Source organism: Artemia franciscana, chromosome 2, assembly GCF_032884065.1.
Source record: "Artemia franciscana chromosome 2, ASM3288406v1, whole genome shotgun sequence".
Lineage (NCBI taxonomy): Eukaryota > Metazoa > Arthropoda > Branchiopoda > Anostraca > Artemiidae > Artemia > Artemia franciscana.
The window spans coordinates 26591404-26607643 of NC_088864.1; the positions used below are offsets into that span (position 1 = coordinate 26591404).

The following is a 16240-nucleotide window of genomic DNA, read 5'->3' on the forward strand; positions in this document are numbered from 1 at the left end:
TAATGTCGCTCCTTACTTTCAGTTGAAAAAGTTTTTTTTATTTAATTTCTGAATGTTTTTGAATTAACGCAGGGTTTGATTTTGGCTCGCCGTACATGAATAATAAAAACGACATTTGCATAATAATTTTACTATTTTTGCTTTATGTTTTTTTCGTAATTCTGATCTGACGAATTTGAGAAAAAAGTGACAGGAGGCCTAGTTGCCCTCCAATTTTTTTGGCTACTTAAAGGCTGAAAGGCCATTAGGACTTTTAATTTTATTTACGAACGTTTTTATTTGTAATAAATATACGTAACTTGCGAATTAACTCACTCAATGAACTTCTATATTCGTATATTTTTATTGTGTAAACATGGGGGCTCACCTCTTCATCAATACCTCGCTCTTTGCGCTAAAGTTAGAATTTTCTTCTAATTCTTTATGAATGACCCCTGAATCCCAAAGGCCGTTTATTAGAATAAATAGATCTTTTGAAATTACTAAAAATACTTTAGAGTAAAGAGCAAGGTATTGAGGAGGGGACGAACCCCTTCATATACGTAATAATTTCTAGTTGTTCAGAGTTTTAATGTTGCTTCTTACTTTCAGTTGATTCTTTTTTAATTTAATTTCCCATTGTTTTTTTAATAATGCTGGAAAACCCAGTGCCCCCTTCATGTAAATTCTCTTCCTCTATGAAAAATACCACATGGAAAGATTCTCTTAAGTAACCCCCTCCCCCAACAGAAAAATTCCCCTTAAAAGCCCCTGTATACTTCCCATTGACCAATACTATATGTAAACAATGGGCAAAGTTCATAACTTGCAGCCCTTCCTCGAGGACTGTGGGGGAGTAAGTCGTGCTAAAAGACATAGTTATTAAACTTTCGGCCATGCTGAACCAAATGGCTATCTCAAGATTTTGATCCGGTGACTTTGGGAAAAAATAGGCGTTAGAGGGAGCCTAGTTGTCCGCCAATTGTTTTGGTCACTTTGAAAGGGCACTAGAACTTTTAATTACCGTTAGAATAAGCCCCCTCATGACATTCTAGGACCACTGGGTCGATACGACCACCCCTGGAAAAAAACGAAAAAACACGCGTCCGTCATCTTTCTTCTGGCAAAAATACAAAATTCCACATTTTTGCAGATAGGAGCTTGAAACTTCTACAGTAGACGGAATATGATCGTGTGACTTTCCTTAAGATTCTATGACTTTTAGAGGGTGTTTCCCCTTTTTTCGAAAATAAGACAAATTTCCTCAGGCTCGTAACTTTTGATGGATAAGACTAAACTTGATGAAAGTTACATATTTAAAATAAGGTTAAAAATTCTTTTCATATATCTACTGGTATCAAAACTCTGTTTTAGAGTTTTGGTTACTATTCAGCCGGGTCGCTCCTTGCTTACAGTTTTTTACCACGAACTGTTTGATGCTGAGAAATCTGGCTCCACTTCCACGAAAATTTCATTTCCTCAAGAAAAGTCCGCACATGGAAAGATCCTCCAAAGTAACCCTCCTCCCTCATCAGAAGAATCCTCCGTGAAAAACGTCTGTTTGCTTCCCAATAGCCAATACCATATGTAAACAATTGACAAAGTTCATGTCCTTCAGTCCTTCTCCTGGGGACTATGGACGGTTCAAGTCATCCTCAAAGACATAGGTATTAAATTTTTTCGACTATATTGAAAAAAATGGCTACCTCAGTATTTTGATTGGGCGATTTTTCGGAAAAATGAGTATGGGAAGGAGGTTAGCTGCCCCCCCCCAATATTTTGTTCACTTAAAAAAGTACTAGAACTTTTGATTTCCGATCAAAAAGCTTCTATGATCACTGGTTCAATATGATAACCCCTGGAAAACAACAACAAATAAACACACATCCGTTATCTTTCTTCTGGCAAAAAATACAAAATTCCACATTTTTGTACATACAAAATTGAAGTCTCTACAGTAGGTTTCTTGAGTATGCTGAATCTGATTACGTGATTTTTTCATTAATATCACTGGATGCATTGGGGTTTTTCCTCCTTTTTCAAAAATTGGGCAAATTTTCTTAGGTTTGTAACTTTTGATAGGTAACATTAAATTAGATGAATTTTATATATTTTGAATAAGCCTCAAAATTCAATTCTTTTGACGTATCTATTGATATGAAAAATCTGTTTCTTAGAGTTTCGGTTACTATTGATCTGCATCACTCCTTCCTTTCACTTCGTTACCACAAAGTGTTTGATATTCCTTACATGCCCTTTTGATAACATATATGTCCATAGTATTTTATAATTTAGTTTGAGTTCCCTCCCAGCATTTTCTATAATTTGTATCCTAATACTCTTAGCCTCAGTGGTACTTGCAATAGAATCAGTAGTCAGAGCAGCCGTAGCAGCAGTAGTAGTTGCATTAGTAGAAGCGTCCACATATTACCTTTTGGTCCAACGATTTCCCCCCTATGCATTCCCAGAAAGTTACAACTTAACACCCTAAGCCATTCTTGAAAACCTCTCTTTTGACAATCTGCAAGCAGATAGTGATTTAGTTCAACTTTCTCCTGAATATCCTCTCAAAGATTAATCTTCATACCCTTAGCCTTAGTAGCACTAGTATCATATTTGTAGAAGCAGTAAGAAAAATCGTAGTAGTTCTATTGTAAAAGTAGTTGTAGTAACAGTGGTAGTAGAAGCATTAGTAGTAATAGTAGTAGCATGCACGTATTGCCTTTTGGTCAGTTAAACATCCCCCTAGTCATACTGTGGAAGTTATAGCTTGATACGGTATGCCGTTCTTAATATATTATAGATACACCCTTTTGACTTTCTTTATGTACAATGCATGTTCTGATTCAGTCGAAGTTTCCTATCAATATTTCTGCAAGTTTTCATCTCAATTTCCTCAGCCTTTGTAATAGTTGCTACAGTAGTAATAGTGGTGGTAGCTGTAGTAGTAGTAGTGCAGTAGCATGCAAATATTTCCTTTATGGTCAATTATCAACACCCTTATCATTCCCTGAAAGTTCCAAGTTGATACCCTTAGGTTTCCTGAGTTATGTCCTTTTGACAACATATATGCACATAACGGTTCAACTCTTCTATCAATGTTCTTTGAAAAATTAACCTAAATACCCTTGAACTTTTCGAACAACAAAGGTCAATCTAGCCCAACTTTCCAAATAACAAATACTACATCTAAACAATAGGTGAATTGCATAATTTACAATCCTTGCTTCGAAGGGCCTGGGGGTAGACATCCCCAGAGGTATAGTTGTAGGACCTTTCAACTATGCCAAAGGAAATGGCTGTCTCCAAATTTTTATTGGATGAGAGGATTTGTTTGGAAAATGTAGGTGATTGGAGAGGTTCTGATTGCGCTGCAATCACCCTTGATTTCCAAAAGATGAACTAAAACTTTCAATTTCCGATCAAATGAGCTTCTTGCGAAATTTCTACGACGAATCCTTCTTTGCTAAGTCCATTAGTGATAAAATAAAATTAAAAATAGACAATTTGTTGCAAGAACTTCAATCTTTACTTTAATCACCTTTTAGATCAACATCCCCACAGCAAGCCCTGAAAGTTTTAACTTCATATTTAAAGCCGTCCCTAAGATGTTTTGATTCTTTTCAATCCCCCCTCAATAGTCTTTGAAATTTTCGTAGCTTTAGCTACAGTAGTAGTAGTAGTAGTACTAGTAGTAGTAGTAGGATTAGTAGTAGTACTAACAGTAGTAGCATCAGTGGAAGTGGTAGGAGTAGTATGCATAATTTGCCTTTGGTCAGTTGACCACCCCCCTTATCAAGCCCTGGAAGTTTCAGCTCAATAGAATAAGCCGTTCCTATGATATCACCGATATGACCTTTTGATAAACTGCATGCAAATAGTGTATTTTAATTTAGTTCAAGTTCTCCATTAAAATTTCCTTAATTTGTCTTCTTCATACTCTTAGTCCTGGTAGTATTTGCAATAGAAGCATTATCTGAAGTTGTATTAGCAGTAGATGTAGAAGCATTAGTAGTAGCATGCACATATTGACGTTTTGGTCAATTGGTGCCCCCGCCCCTGAGAATTGCCTGAAAGGTCCAATTTAATACCCAAAGCTATTCCTGAGATATGCCCCTTTGAAAACCTGCATGTATATAGTGTGTTTTAATTTAGTTCCACTTCCCGCTCTATATTATCTTAAATTTTTACCAGTGCATCCATAGCCTTAGCAGTGATAGTATTATAGTAGTAGTAGGAGGAGGAAGAGGAGTAGTAGTATTAGTGTTGAATAAGTAGTAGTAATAACAGTAGTTGCAGTTGCATTAGTAGCAGTTGCACATATTTCCTTTTAGTCAGTTAAACATCTCCCTCATGATGCCCTGGAGGTTTCTGCTTGATACTGTTTCAGCTGTTCTAAAGATATTGTTTTTACGCACTTTTGAAAATCTGTATGCACATAGTATGCTTTGGTTTAATTTAACTTTCCCCTCAAAAATTGCTTAAATTAACACCTTCATATCCTCAGCCTTGGCAATAGTTGCTACAGAAGCAGTATTTGTAGTAGCAGTAGTGGTAATAGTAGTAGTAGTAGTAACAACAATAGTAGTGGTAATTGGAGTAGGAGTAGTAGTAGTAGCAGTAGTTGTAGTAGCGTGCAAATATTTCTTTTCTGTTCAGTTGACCGTCCCCCTCATCATTCTCCGAAAGTTCCAACTTAATACATCCAGTCAATTCTTAGTGATTCCCTTTTGACAACCTATATTCACATAATGTGTTTGGGTTTAGTTTGACACTTCCCTCAATATTACTCGAAATTTTTACCTGAATACCCTTGGTTTTTTTTTAGCATCAAAAGTCTAACATGTTCTCTTTACGATAACAAACACTAGCCTACATGTAAACAATGGGTGAGTTGCACCAATTTACAGGCCTTGCTCCGAGGGCTCTGGGAGGTTGCCATCCCCAGCGACACATTTTCTGGCCATTTCAACTATGCTGGAAAAAATGGCTATCTAAAAGATTTTTCGGATGGGTGTCCATTAATTAATGGGCACGGGAGGGGGGCTTGTTGCACTCCAATCAATTTTGAGTCTTAAAAAAGTACTAGAAATTACAATTTCCAGTCGAATGAGCTCCTTCCAGAATTTCTACCACAACTGTTTTTATACGAAGTGCCTCGATGAAAGGGAAGAAAAATATAGTGTTCCTACATCGATCTTTACTCAGGCAGCGCTATTTCGCTGAGTCTGACAACAGGAGCTTGAAACGTTAGAATCAACTATATAAGGAAAGTGATATTGTACAAAGCAAAACTTTTCATGAAAACATTTTCTGAATGCTAATCATTTATAATTTCAACCAGGTAGTTTAAACTTTGCACTTCAGTGTTCAGTTTTGTAACTGGCTGATAGTTTTCTAAGTCGACCTTGTCCCTTCAATTTTAGACTTGGATGCAATACCATAAATTAGAGTTGATTTATTACAAAAGTTGATAACACAAGAGAGGGAACGATAACCGAAGAAGACATTTCTCTCAATGTCAGATTTTGTCGATGATTTAGCGAAACTGAAAGTATACGGTGTCTGGACATCAGCATTTAGCTTTATTGATCTTCGAAAGAGGGAAGGAAAATAGCCAATAAGCCATGTTTTCCTGTATTGGGTTGTCTTCATTTTGTGTTATTTCTCTCTTTCTTTCCAATTACCAGGAACTCAACAATCGGGAAAAAACCCGATAAGTTGATTGTGGTTGCATCAATAACCCCAGCTTGTACTAAGCGAAAGTTTTAAAGTCCTGTTTTGAAAAAAAACCAGTCTAATTAGGAAAGTTTTGCATTTAGAGGTAATCGAGGAATTATAGCTATTGTAAATATAATTATAGCTATAGTAAAATTTATTGCGAAAATAAGATTCCCGATATTTGGAAAAAGAGCTTGAAACCCTCAAAAATGGCAGTGTATCGAAACAAAAAAGACACCATTAGAATCACCAGTGTGAAAAGCCCTTGATTAAAGACTTAAAATTCCCACCAGGAACTTGTAAGGGAAGTCACTTCTTTGCGTGAGTAGCACTGGTTTATCATTGATTTTTTTTTTTTCAGTTTATCCCGAAGGGTCGTAAAATCTCAGAAGAGTGCTCATTTATGGAAATCAAAATAATAAGTGCCGTTTTTAAGAAACAAAAGAGATCACCTTACAGTAAAGTGCTGTTTTCTGCAATTTTTTGCACAAAACTTCAATTTGTCAGATAATACATAATCAAGGATCGTCAAAAAAAAAATTTATTGTCTAAAACCCTACACTGGATGTTTTGAGGCAACCATCTTTAAAAAAACAAGGAAATGGCTTTGTCGCAAGAGTAGCAGCGATGTATCCCCTCTTTTCTATTTATTTTTCTGCCAGAGCTAGCAGGCTACCGCCCTATTGTATGTTCAATAGCTTGTTTAAAAGCTATTGCTCATATATATATGCTACTAACACGATTAAAAAACAGTATGGTATTAGGCGCTGATAGTGTGGTAAATAAGTTTTTTAAATATCAGTATGGCAGTTGCGAAGCTTGAGACAAATTCTTGAAGACTATGAATATGACTTTTAAAGAGGGGGAAGTGCCTAGTGATTTTAGGGAAAATATAATTGAACTCCTGTATGAGAAAGGTAGCAAGAGAGAGTTTTGCACTTGTAGAAACATTAGCTGGGTTTCTATAGGATGCAAGTTACTTAGTATGATCATATTTTTCAGGCTTAAAGATTTTTATACTTTTCAGACTGTAGGTAAAATTTCAAGTGAAATTAGTGTGGTCTGAGGAAGGGAAGCGGATGCGTTGACCAGGTATACAATCTTAAATTAGTAATTGAGATTTGCCTGAATAATCAGGCCCTTGTATTCCTCAGTTTTATAGATTATGAACATGCGTTTTATTTCATCTGATAGGAGAGTTTTGGCTGATAGAAGGTCCTATCCTTGTATGGTGTACCAAATGAATGCATTGAATTGATTAGTGCTATGAACGAGAAAATTTTTGCTGTGATTGAGGTGGGAAGTAAGGTTAGTAGCTGGTTCGGTATTAGATTAGGAGTTAAGCCATTGAAACGTAGAACACTTGAAAAAAAAATATCTGGCTCAATATTATAGGAGTGAACTTGCAAAAATTTATTGGTTTAATTAATCACAATACGTTGGTAGAAAAACTTTCCAGTGAATTTCAAGTTGATCCATTTTTAATTGGAGTAGTTGCGTCTTTCCTCTCTAATAGAACCAAATTTGTCCAATGTTTTAAAATATATTTTGATTCCCTACTAATTTACAATGGAGTAAATTATAGTACAATAATAAATGACCTTGGTGTCAACTTGTCTGATGGATGAAATTTATAGGTAATCTAACAGTCTTAGAGATTTGTTTCAAGAATCCAAAAAGTAGCCTAATGGATATCTTACAACAAATATCAGCTGAAGCTACTACTATCGATATGACAATCAACCATTTAAAATCAATAAAATTCAATAATTAATTTCCTTAACACTCCCCCTTCTTTTACCTTCCAGCCCCCCCCCCTGAAATATCAGTTAGCACTATGAAATTACTAGATGTTACCATTTCAAGCAACTTAAAATGGGATCATCACGTTAATGATTGCTTAGAACGCGCAAATACCACATTTTTCCTCCTTAAACTCCCTAAAAAAAATTAAATGACCTAAATGCCATTTTTTTTATAGAATTTACCATTCATTTGTACGCCCAATCCTGGAATATGCCTGTCCTTTTTGGCATCCTAGTAACTCCAATTAATTATCAGAAAGAATAAAGGCAGTCTGAAAAAGTTACCTAAGAATTATTTTCAATGAGGGCAAGATCCCTTAAATCTCCCTTCCTCGAAGAACCGATCTGGTCACCCTTGAGGAAAGGAGAACACAAATTTCCTTGCATTTGGCCGAAAACCCCCTCCAAGACCCCCAGACAAATTGTCTTTTCCCTTATCAATTTTTCCTCCTTTGACCCCGCTTGCCTCATCCTCCTACAGCAAAACTCCCCCCTCTTACCCCAATAAAATTGTCTACCGAATAGAAAGACTTTGTCCTTTACACAATAAGATTGAGATCATAGTTATGGTGTAATACTAAATATCGTTATGTGTGTTTTTTAAATCTAATTAATCCTTTTTTATTTCTGCATTTTTTTCTGTTTTGACACTTTTTAATGTTTTACGACAATTGTCATGAAAAGCTGGATGTCATGAAAAGCTCAAGACTTCAGATGGACAGATTGTCTTGGGTGCCCGTTTGACTGACTGTATATCAAATAAAAACTATATAAAAATTTGGTTCTATCCTAGTTTCTTGTACTATTATGAGACAAAGATTGAGATGACTAGGAGACGTTTGCGGATGAAGAATGACAGCTTGCCAAAGATTCTTCTTTATGGACAACCATCCAGGGCCTTACAAAAAGGAGGTCGTCCTCGAATGAGATGGAGATAAGTTGTAATGAAGGATTTAAGGAAATTAATTAAGGGATTTAAAGGAAGATTATATTGATTTTCAAGAAGATTTAATATCTTCGCAATTTGTGCATGTTTCAATGGATTTTGAGTTCAGGTTTTTATATTGCAATATCAGCTCTAGATTTGCAACCAGGAAGTTAAAAAATCTTTAAATACCATATTTTGTGTAAATCAAACTATATCGTAAAATATTCTTAGTATTGCCCCAGGATGTCATTCTTTTCCAAACCGATTCAGGGCTACTCATTGATACAGTTTTAGTTTTACTGACTTCTTTTTCTTACAGTGGTTTTTACGACAATTGTCAATGTTTATTAATTACTATACGATGAATAAAGAGATATTATTGTATTATCTCCACAGCACCTCTGTACATGGCAAGAAGGGATTTTATTCGATTGCTGGAATTTTACGACACCAAGAGAGCCAGAAGAAACAGGATAATATAAAGTAATGAATTTTAATTCTGTGAAAGGAAGACTTGAAATGCATCGTTGACTCTGTGTTCTACAGTACTTAAATGTTATCTAAGAGATCAAGAATACTTGATGTAAGTATTTTCAAAAAAAAGAGAAGAAAATGAAGCAAAGGGCTGAAACTAATTTGTTAATAGCTGCATCTACAATGTGAAAGTCAACCTTTCCAGTTAAGCATGGAACCAGAAGAAAGCCAGTACAAAATCATCTAGGATACTTCTTTCATCCAGCAACAATCATAAAGAACAACTTGAGATTTGTGCGAAAAGCTTTAAATTCATTGGTCCAAAAGGAACTTAATAAAAAAAATATCTATGACTTTTGTTTGGGGGCACAAGAACTCCATCTTCTGATCGGCTCTAAACTCTGGGCGAAGGGAGCATAAGACAATTTTGATTGGGGCAGGGTGCTAGGGAGTTGGAAATTTGAAATTAATCTATTCAAATTAAGTCTTCCTGACTTTGAGAATTTGGCTCTAATGAACAGTTACTGGCTACATATTTAGGATCTATTTTAGCTTTATTTGGATCATTTTGAGTTAGGTCAGAATCAAACTTATCACTGAAAATCATATCAAACAGTTCGAGATAACGAAATGGAAGTAAAGAGCGACTCGGCTCAATGGTAATCGAAACTCTAAAAAAACGGAATTTTGATATCAAAGATACATTAAAAAGTCAGCTTATTATGCTGATTCCAAATATATAAAATCCATAAAGTTTAGTGTTATCCATCAAAATTTATGAGCCTGAGAAAAGTTGCCTGACTTTTAAAATAGGGGGAAACGTCCCCTATAATTCCATGAATCTTAATAAAATTTGCACCGTCGGATTCAGCCTACCAGAGAACCCGGTAGGCTGATCTTTCTTTTTGCCAGAAGAAAGATCACGCGTGCGTGTTTATTAGTTTTTTTTTGTTTTTTGTTTTTTTCAGGGGTGATCGCTAAGTTTTTTCAGTTGATAAAGACTTCCAGATGTGAAGCACAAACGTTTGAATTCGCATTGTTCCCCTGTAAAAAGTCTTTTTTCCTTTTTTTTTTACTGTCTTGTTAAGAAGTCATACCCATTTTTCAATATATTCATTTAGTTTTAATTGCAAGTGAACAGCAGTGTGGTCTAAAGAACTATTTATGCTTCAGCACAATATTACGAAATAATTCCCTTAAATACATCTTGGGTGTAATTGCTGCATATGAAGTAAAGTTTCTAGTGACACGTCAAAGAAAATGCTAAAACCGGATTCTTAGAAGTAACTTTCACAGAAAAATTTACCTGACAGAAAAATTTTGTAGCAGAATTCAGAATGAAAAAAAGTGCTATATTCACTGTTTAGGTTTATGGTGAAAAACAAAAACAAAAAAACCTTCTCTACCAGTATTAGAAGAAGTAACAGAGGATCTCATGAAAAGCTCAAGACTTCAGATGGACAAGCCTGAAATTTGTCCTACCTTTATCCACTCCTATCGCATAACTTTTTTTGTCAAATCCATGGAATCTTATTTGAATAATTTTTTCCTCCAATTTATGCTTTGTTTTCGAAGCTGGGACGCATTTATTCTTTCTTTTTTGCAATTGAACTGCCTTTATCTTTTTGACTGTGCTGTTATACCAAAGAAGAATTTTCATTTAGCGTTGCTAAAAAAAAACGAGAGAAAAAACGAATAGCTTAAAGACTTAGAAACTATAAAACAAATGACCTTCATAGTTTCTCTTTGAGATCCATCGAAATAGTTTCTGGATGAGTGAAGGAGATTGAAACACCAGCAAAACTTTTATTAGATTTCCTTTACAACAATATGGAATGGAACAAAAGTCGAATTGCGTGAAATTCCATCCACATTATTTTGAGGAATATCCAACGATTTCGTGTGTCACGCATGGTTGTTCCCAGCCAACATTTTGGGAGAAGTACCAAACTACATTATCGTGGTCCTAGAAAAGCTAATAGTAATCGAAACTCTAATAAAACTGTTTTAATAACAATATATACATAAAAAAATGGCGTTTATAGCGATTTCAACTAAATAAAATTTATCAAGTTTAAAACTACCAATCAAAAGCTTCAAAAACGTCTAGAAAAAAATGAAGCAATTTGCCTGATAACCAAAAAAGGGAGAACAAACTAAAAAAGGCAAGGGATCATGATGCAGTAAGCGATATTTTGAATGTGTTTTTTATGGCACTTGGTATTAACCAAGTGACACATAGCGATCGCAAATTCTGTCGGTCTGTCGGTCTGTCTGTCTGTCGGCCTGTCAGTCTGTCCCGGTTTTGCTACTTTAGGCACTTCTAGGTAAGCTAGGACGATGAAATTTGGCAGACGTATTAGGGATCGGACCAGATTAAATTATAAATAGTCTTTTTCCCGATTTGACCATCTAGGGGGGTGAGTGGGGGCCGGTTAATTCGAAAAAAATAGAAAAAACGATGTATTTTAACTTACGAACATGTGATGGGATCTTAATGAAATTTGATGTTTGGAAGGATATTGTGTCTCAGAGCTCTTATTTTAAATCCCGACCAAATCTGATGACATTGGGGGTAGTTGGAGGGGGGAACCTAAAATCATGGAAAACGCTTAGAGTGGAAGGATCGGGATGAAACTTGGTGGGAAAAATAAGCACAAGTCCTAGATGCGTGATTGACATAACTGGAACGGATCCTCTATCTTTGGGGGTGTTGGGGGGAGGATTAATTCTGAAAAATTAGAAAAAATGAGCTATTTTTAACTTACGAAGCAGTGATCGGATCTTAATGAAATTTGATGTTTGGAAGGATATCATGTCTTAGAGCTTTTATATTAAATCACGACTGGATCCGGTGAAAGGGAAGTTGGTGGGGGGAACCTAAAATCTTGGAAAATGCTTAGAGTGGAGGGATCAGGATGAAATTTGGTGGGAAAAATAAGCACGGGTCCTAGATACGGGATTGACATAACCGGAATGGATCTGCTCTGTTTGGAGGAGTTTTTAATTCTAAAAAATTAGAAAAAATGAGGTATTCTTAACTTACGAAAGAGTGGTTGTATCTTAATGAAATTTCATATTTATAAAGACCTCGAAACTCAAATCTCTTATTTTAAATCCTGATCGGATTTTTTTTTGACTCTGTCTCTCAATTCTTCTTTTTAAAACAGTAGAAAACTTTAGCGTAAAGAGCGGGGCGTTGATGAGGAAGAAGCCTCTTTCATATACGAAGTAATTTCTGTTCGTTTTAAGTTTTAATGTCGCTCCTTACTTTCAGTTAAAAAAACTTGTTTTTTTTATTTAATTTTTGAACGTTTTTGAATCAATGCATGTTTTGATTTTGGCTCTCCGCAGAGGAATAATTAAAACGAAATTTGCATTTTTTTTTTTTTGGCTAAATGGCTTTCTCATAATTTTGATCGAATGATTTTGAGAAAAAAGAGCGGGGGAGGAAGCCTAGTTGCCCTCCGATTTTTTGGTTAATTAAAAAGGCAACTAGAACTTTTAATTTTTTACGAATATTTTTATTATTAAAAGATTTACGTAACTTATAAATTAGCTTACGTAAAGAACTTTTGTATTCTCATATTTTTATTACATATATGAGGGGGTTCGCCCCCTTGTCAGATCCTCGCTCTTTACACTAAAGCTTAAATTTTGTCCGAATTCATTAAGAATGACCCCAGAATCACAAAAGCCGTAGAATAAATAGTTGAAATTACTAAAAATACTTTAACGTAAAGAGCGAGGTATTAGGAGGAGGTGAGCCCCTCAAATGGGTAATAATTTCTGTTTGTTTTAAGTTTTAATGCTGTTCCTTACTTCCAGCTGAAAGATTTTTTCATATTTATTTTTTCATTGTGTTTTTAAATAATGCTAGTAAATCCTGCGCTCCCTTTCATGGAGATTTTCTTCCCCCATGACAAATTACCGATGGAAGTTCCCCAAGCATATCCCCCTCTTTTCAACCCCTCCCCCAACCAAAAAAATCCTCCTGAAAACGCCTGTATACTTCCCAATAACCATTACTATATGTAAGCATTGGTCAAAGTTTGTAACTTGTTGCCCCTCCCATGGGGACTGTGGGGGAGTAAGTCGTCCCCAAAAACATAGTTATAAGGTTTTTCGACTACGCTGAATAAAATTGCTATCTCAGAATTTTGATCCGTTGACTTTGGTAAAATAATTAGCGTGGGAGAGGGCCTAGGTGCCCTCCAATTTTTTTGGTCAATTAAAAAGGGCAATAGAACTTTTCATTTCCGTTAGAATGAGCCCTCTTGCAAAATTCTAGGACAACTGGGTCGATACGATCACCCCTGGGAAAAAGAAAAAAAAAACAAAAAAACAAATAAACACGCATCCGTGATCTGCCTTCTGGCAAAAAATACAAAATTCCACATTTTTGTAGATAGGAGCTTGAAACCTCTACAGTAGGATTCTCTGATACGCTGAATCTGATGGGGTGATTAAGATTCTATTACTTTTAAGGGGGCGTTTCCCCTATTTTCTAAAATAACCTAAATTTTCTCAGGCTCGTAACTTTTGATGGGTAAGACTAAACTTAATTACACTTATATATTTAAAATCAGCATTAAAATGCGATTCTTTTGATGTAGGTATTGGTATCAAAATTTCATTTTTTAGAGTTTTGGTTACTATTGAGCCGGGTCGCTCCTTTTTACAGTTCGTTACCACGAACTGTTTGACTTGATATATAGAAGAATCTTATGTCTCAGATGCTCCATTTTCAATCAGAATCCATTCCGGGGACAAAGAGGGTTGGAGGGGGGAAACAGAAATCTTGGAAACCGGAAATCTTGGAAAACGCTTAGAGTGGAGAAATCGGGATGAAACTTGACGGGAAGAATAAGCACAAGTTATAGATACGAGATTGACATAATTGGTACGCATCCGTTCTCTTTGGGGGATCTGGGGGTTGTTAATTTGGAAAAATTAGAAAAATTGATGTATTTATACCTTAAGAACGGGTGACCGGATCTTGATGAAATTTGATATTAGGAGAACTCGTGTCTCAGAACTCTTATTTCAAATTTCGACCAGATCTGTTGAAATAGGGGGAGTGGGAGGGGGGAAACAGAAATCTTGGAAAATGCTTTTAAATGTCGTAGATACGTGATTGACGTAACCGGACCGGATCCACTCTCTTTGGGGGAGTTAGGTGCTTCTGGACGTGCTAAGACGATGAAAATAGGTAGGCGTGTCAGGGAGCTGTACAAATTGACTTGATGAAGTCTTTTTCCCCGATTCGACCATCTGGGGGCTGAAGGGAGAGGAAAAATCAGAAAAATTGAGTTATTTTTAACTTACGAGTGAGTGATCGGATCTTAATGAATTTTGATATTTAGAAGGACCTCGTGACTAAGAGCTTTTATTTTAAATCCTGACTGGCATTAAGCCTCTGATTTTCCTTTTAAAGCAATCTATTGATTCTTGGAATTTTGCAATAAGCTCATACCACATGAGCTCTTGGCTCTTCCGACCTCGTCACAAGTGCCATATGAGCTCTTAGCTCTTGTTTTAGAAGGAGAGTCATGGATGTGTGTACATTTGTTTTGTTTTTTTGTCCAGGGTTGATCAACTTAAACCATTAGTCCTAAAAAGTAGGGAAAAGTATCGTTTGAATTTAAATTAGAAGTTCTATGCCCGTTTCAAGCAGTCAAAAAGATTGCGCGCGGCAAAATGGTGTTTACATCCATTTTTGGCATACAATATTGCACTAGAGAAAGAGGAAAAGCCATTTATAGAAAATTATGTAATAAGCAATAGATTTCAACGGATTGAAAACTACATTTTGAGCTTCCTGGTTTCAGAAGCAGCAATGCCATGCGGCGATCCGTTGATTTCTAAATAATATAGTAGCCCATACAAAATAAACGGTGAATATAGATATCTATTTTTAAACTTTGTTTTAGTAGTAGAGCTACTTCACATTCGATAAAATAATGTTCTGTTATGTATATTTGGGGATCAGCTAATATCTGGGAGGTCTGCTGGATCAGTTTTGGCGTGGAGGAAAAGTGCACATGATGCCTCATTCTTATCATCAAGTTTTCTAGCTTTCTACAAACATTAAAAGTGGGTCTAAGGGTGCTGGAATTAACCTTTAATTTGAACTAAACCTGGAATGGTTGCTGCGGTGTGATAGCTCCCCTCTTATTGCATAAGAACGTTTTCTTCGTAGCATATTGCTTATCAAATTGAAATTTGATAAGCATGTTTCGGAAATTGTAAAGAATACAAATTATCGTTTATCGTCCAGAAGGAGAAGCTTTAGTAGGTTTAACCTTCGTAATTTCTTACTACTATACAAATCAATGGTCCGCGCTCTTCTTGAGTATAATACTTCTGTTTGGTTTCCACTACGTCTAATGGATGAGCATAGGATAGAAAAGGTTCAGAGAAGGGCCACTAGATTGGTCCCATACCTTCAGCGCCTTTCCTAACCGCAGAGACTTTCTAGGCTTCAACTCCCGTCGTTGAAGTTTCGTAGACGTCGCAATGACCTTGTAAATGTATTTCGTATAATTAAAGGAGTGGATGATGTTGATCCAAATTTATTTTTTTAAATTTAGCCATTATCACTCTACTCGTCAGCATGATTATAAATTATATCCCCCAAAACCACTGAAAAAAATTGGTCAATTATCTTTCGTTAGTAGAGTTGCCGGACCATGGAATGGTTTGCCTTTGGAGGTTGTCGAGGCGGAGAGTGTTCGAATTTTTAAGAGTGCATTAGTAAATATGCCTTTTTATTTAGACACTTTTGTTGTGTAGTTTCGTGCTATTTAGAAGTTTTTGCTGTTTAGTTTGTCGTTGCCAATTTACTTTAGATTAGTATTATGATTTTGTGTTTTTTTTTGTTTTTTCGATAAGCATTGACGCTTACCGCTATTCGTAATAATAAATAAATAAATAAATAAATATTCTATATCAAATTCATATTCTTACCGGCGTAAAGGGCGGAAAGGAGGAAGAATAAGGTGTCATGATCACCATTAGGAAAATTACCCAGGAAAATGGAGGCAAGTTTTGCCAGGAATTTTCTTTATCGATGTTTAAATGGAAATAAAGGATTTCTTAATTATAAAAATAGTTCTTGCCAACTAAAAGTGAGTGTAAGTAACGAACAAACACATAATAGAAACAATAGGAAAAATCTTTTCAAGAAAGTGGAAATCAAATTTATGGATATTTCGGCCCTATGTCCAAGGGCGGTCCTCAGCACCATGCGAGAAAGAATATAAATATATATATATATATATATATATATATATATATATATATATATATATATATATATATATATATATAT

At 35.5% G+C, this 16240-nt stretch overlaps 1 long non-coding RNA gene across 1 annotated transcript in view; it reads right to left on the reverse strand.

The window, feature by feature from the left end:
• Window positions 1-10716: 10716 nt before the first annotated feature.
• LOC136034281 (uncharacterized) overlaps window positions 10717-16240 on the reverse strand; it is a 74162-nt gene continuing 68638 nt past the window's right edge. Inside the window, exon 4 of the long non-coding RNA XR_010619154.1 lies at window positions 10717-10873. This is a non-coding gene — a long non-coding RNA (uncharacterized LOC136034281). The remainder of the gene's footprint in view (window positions 10874-16240) is intronic.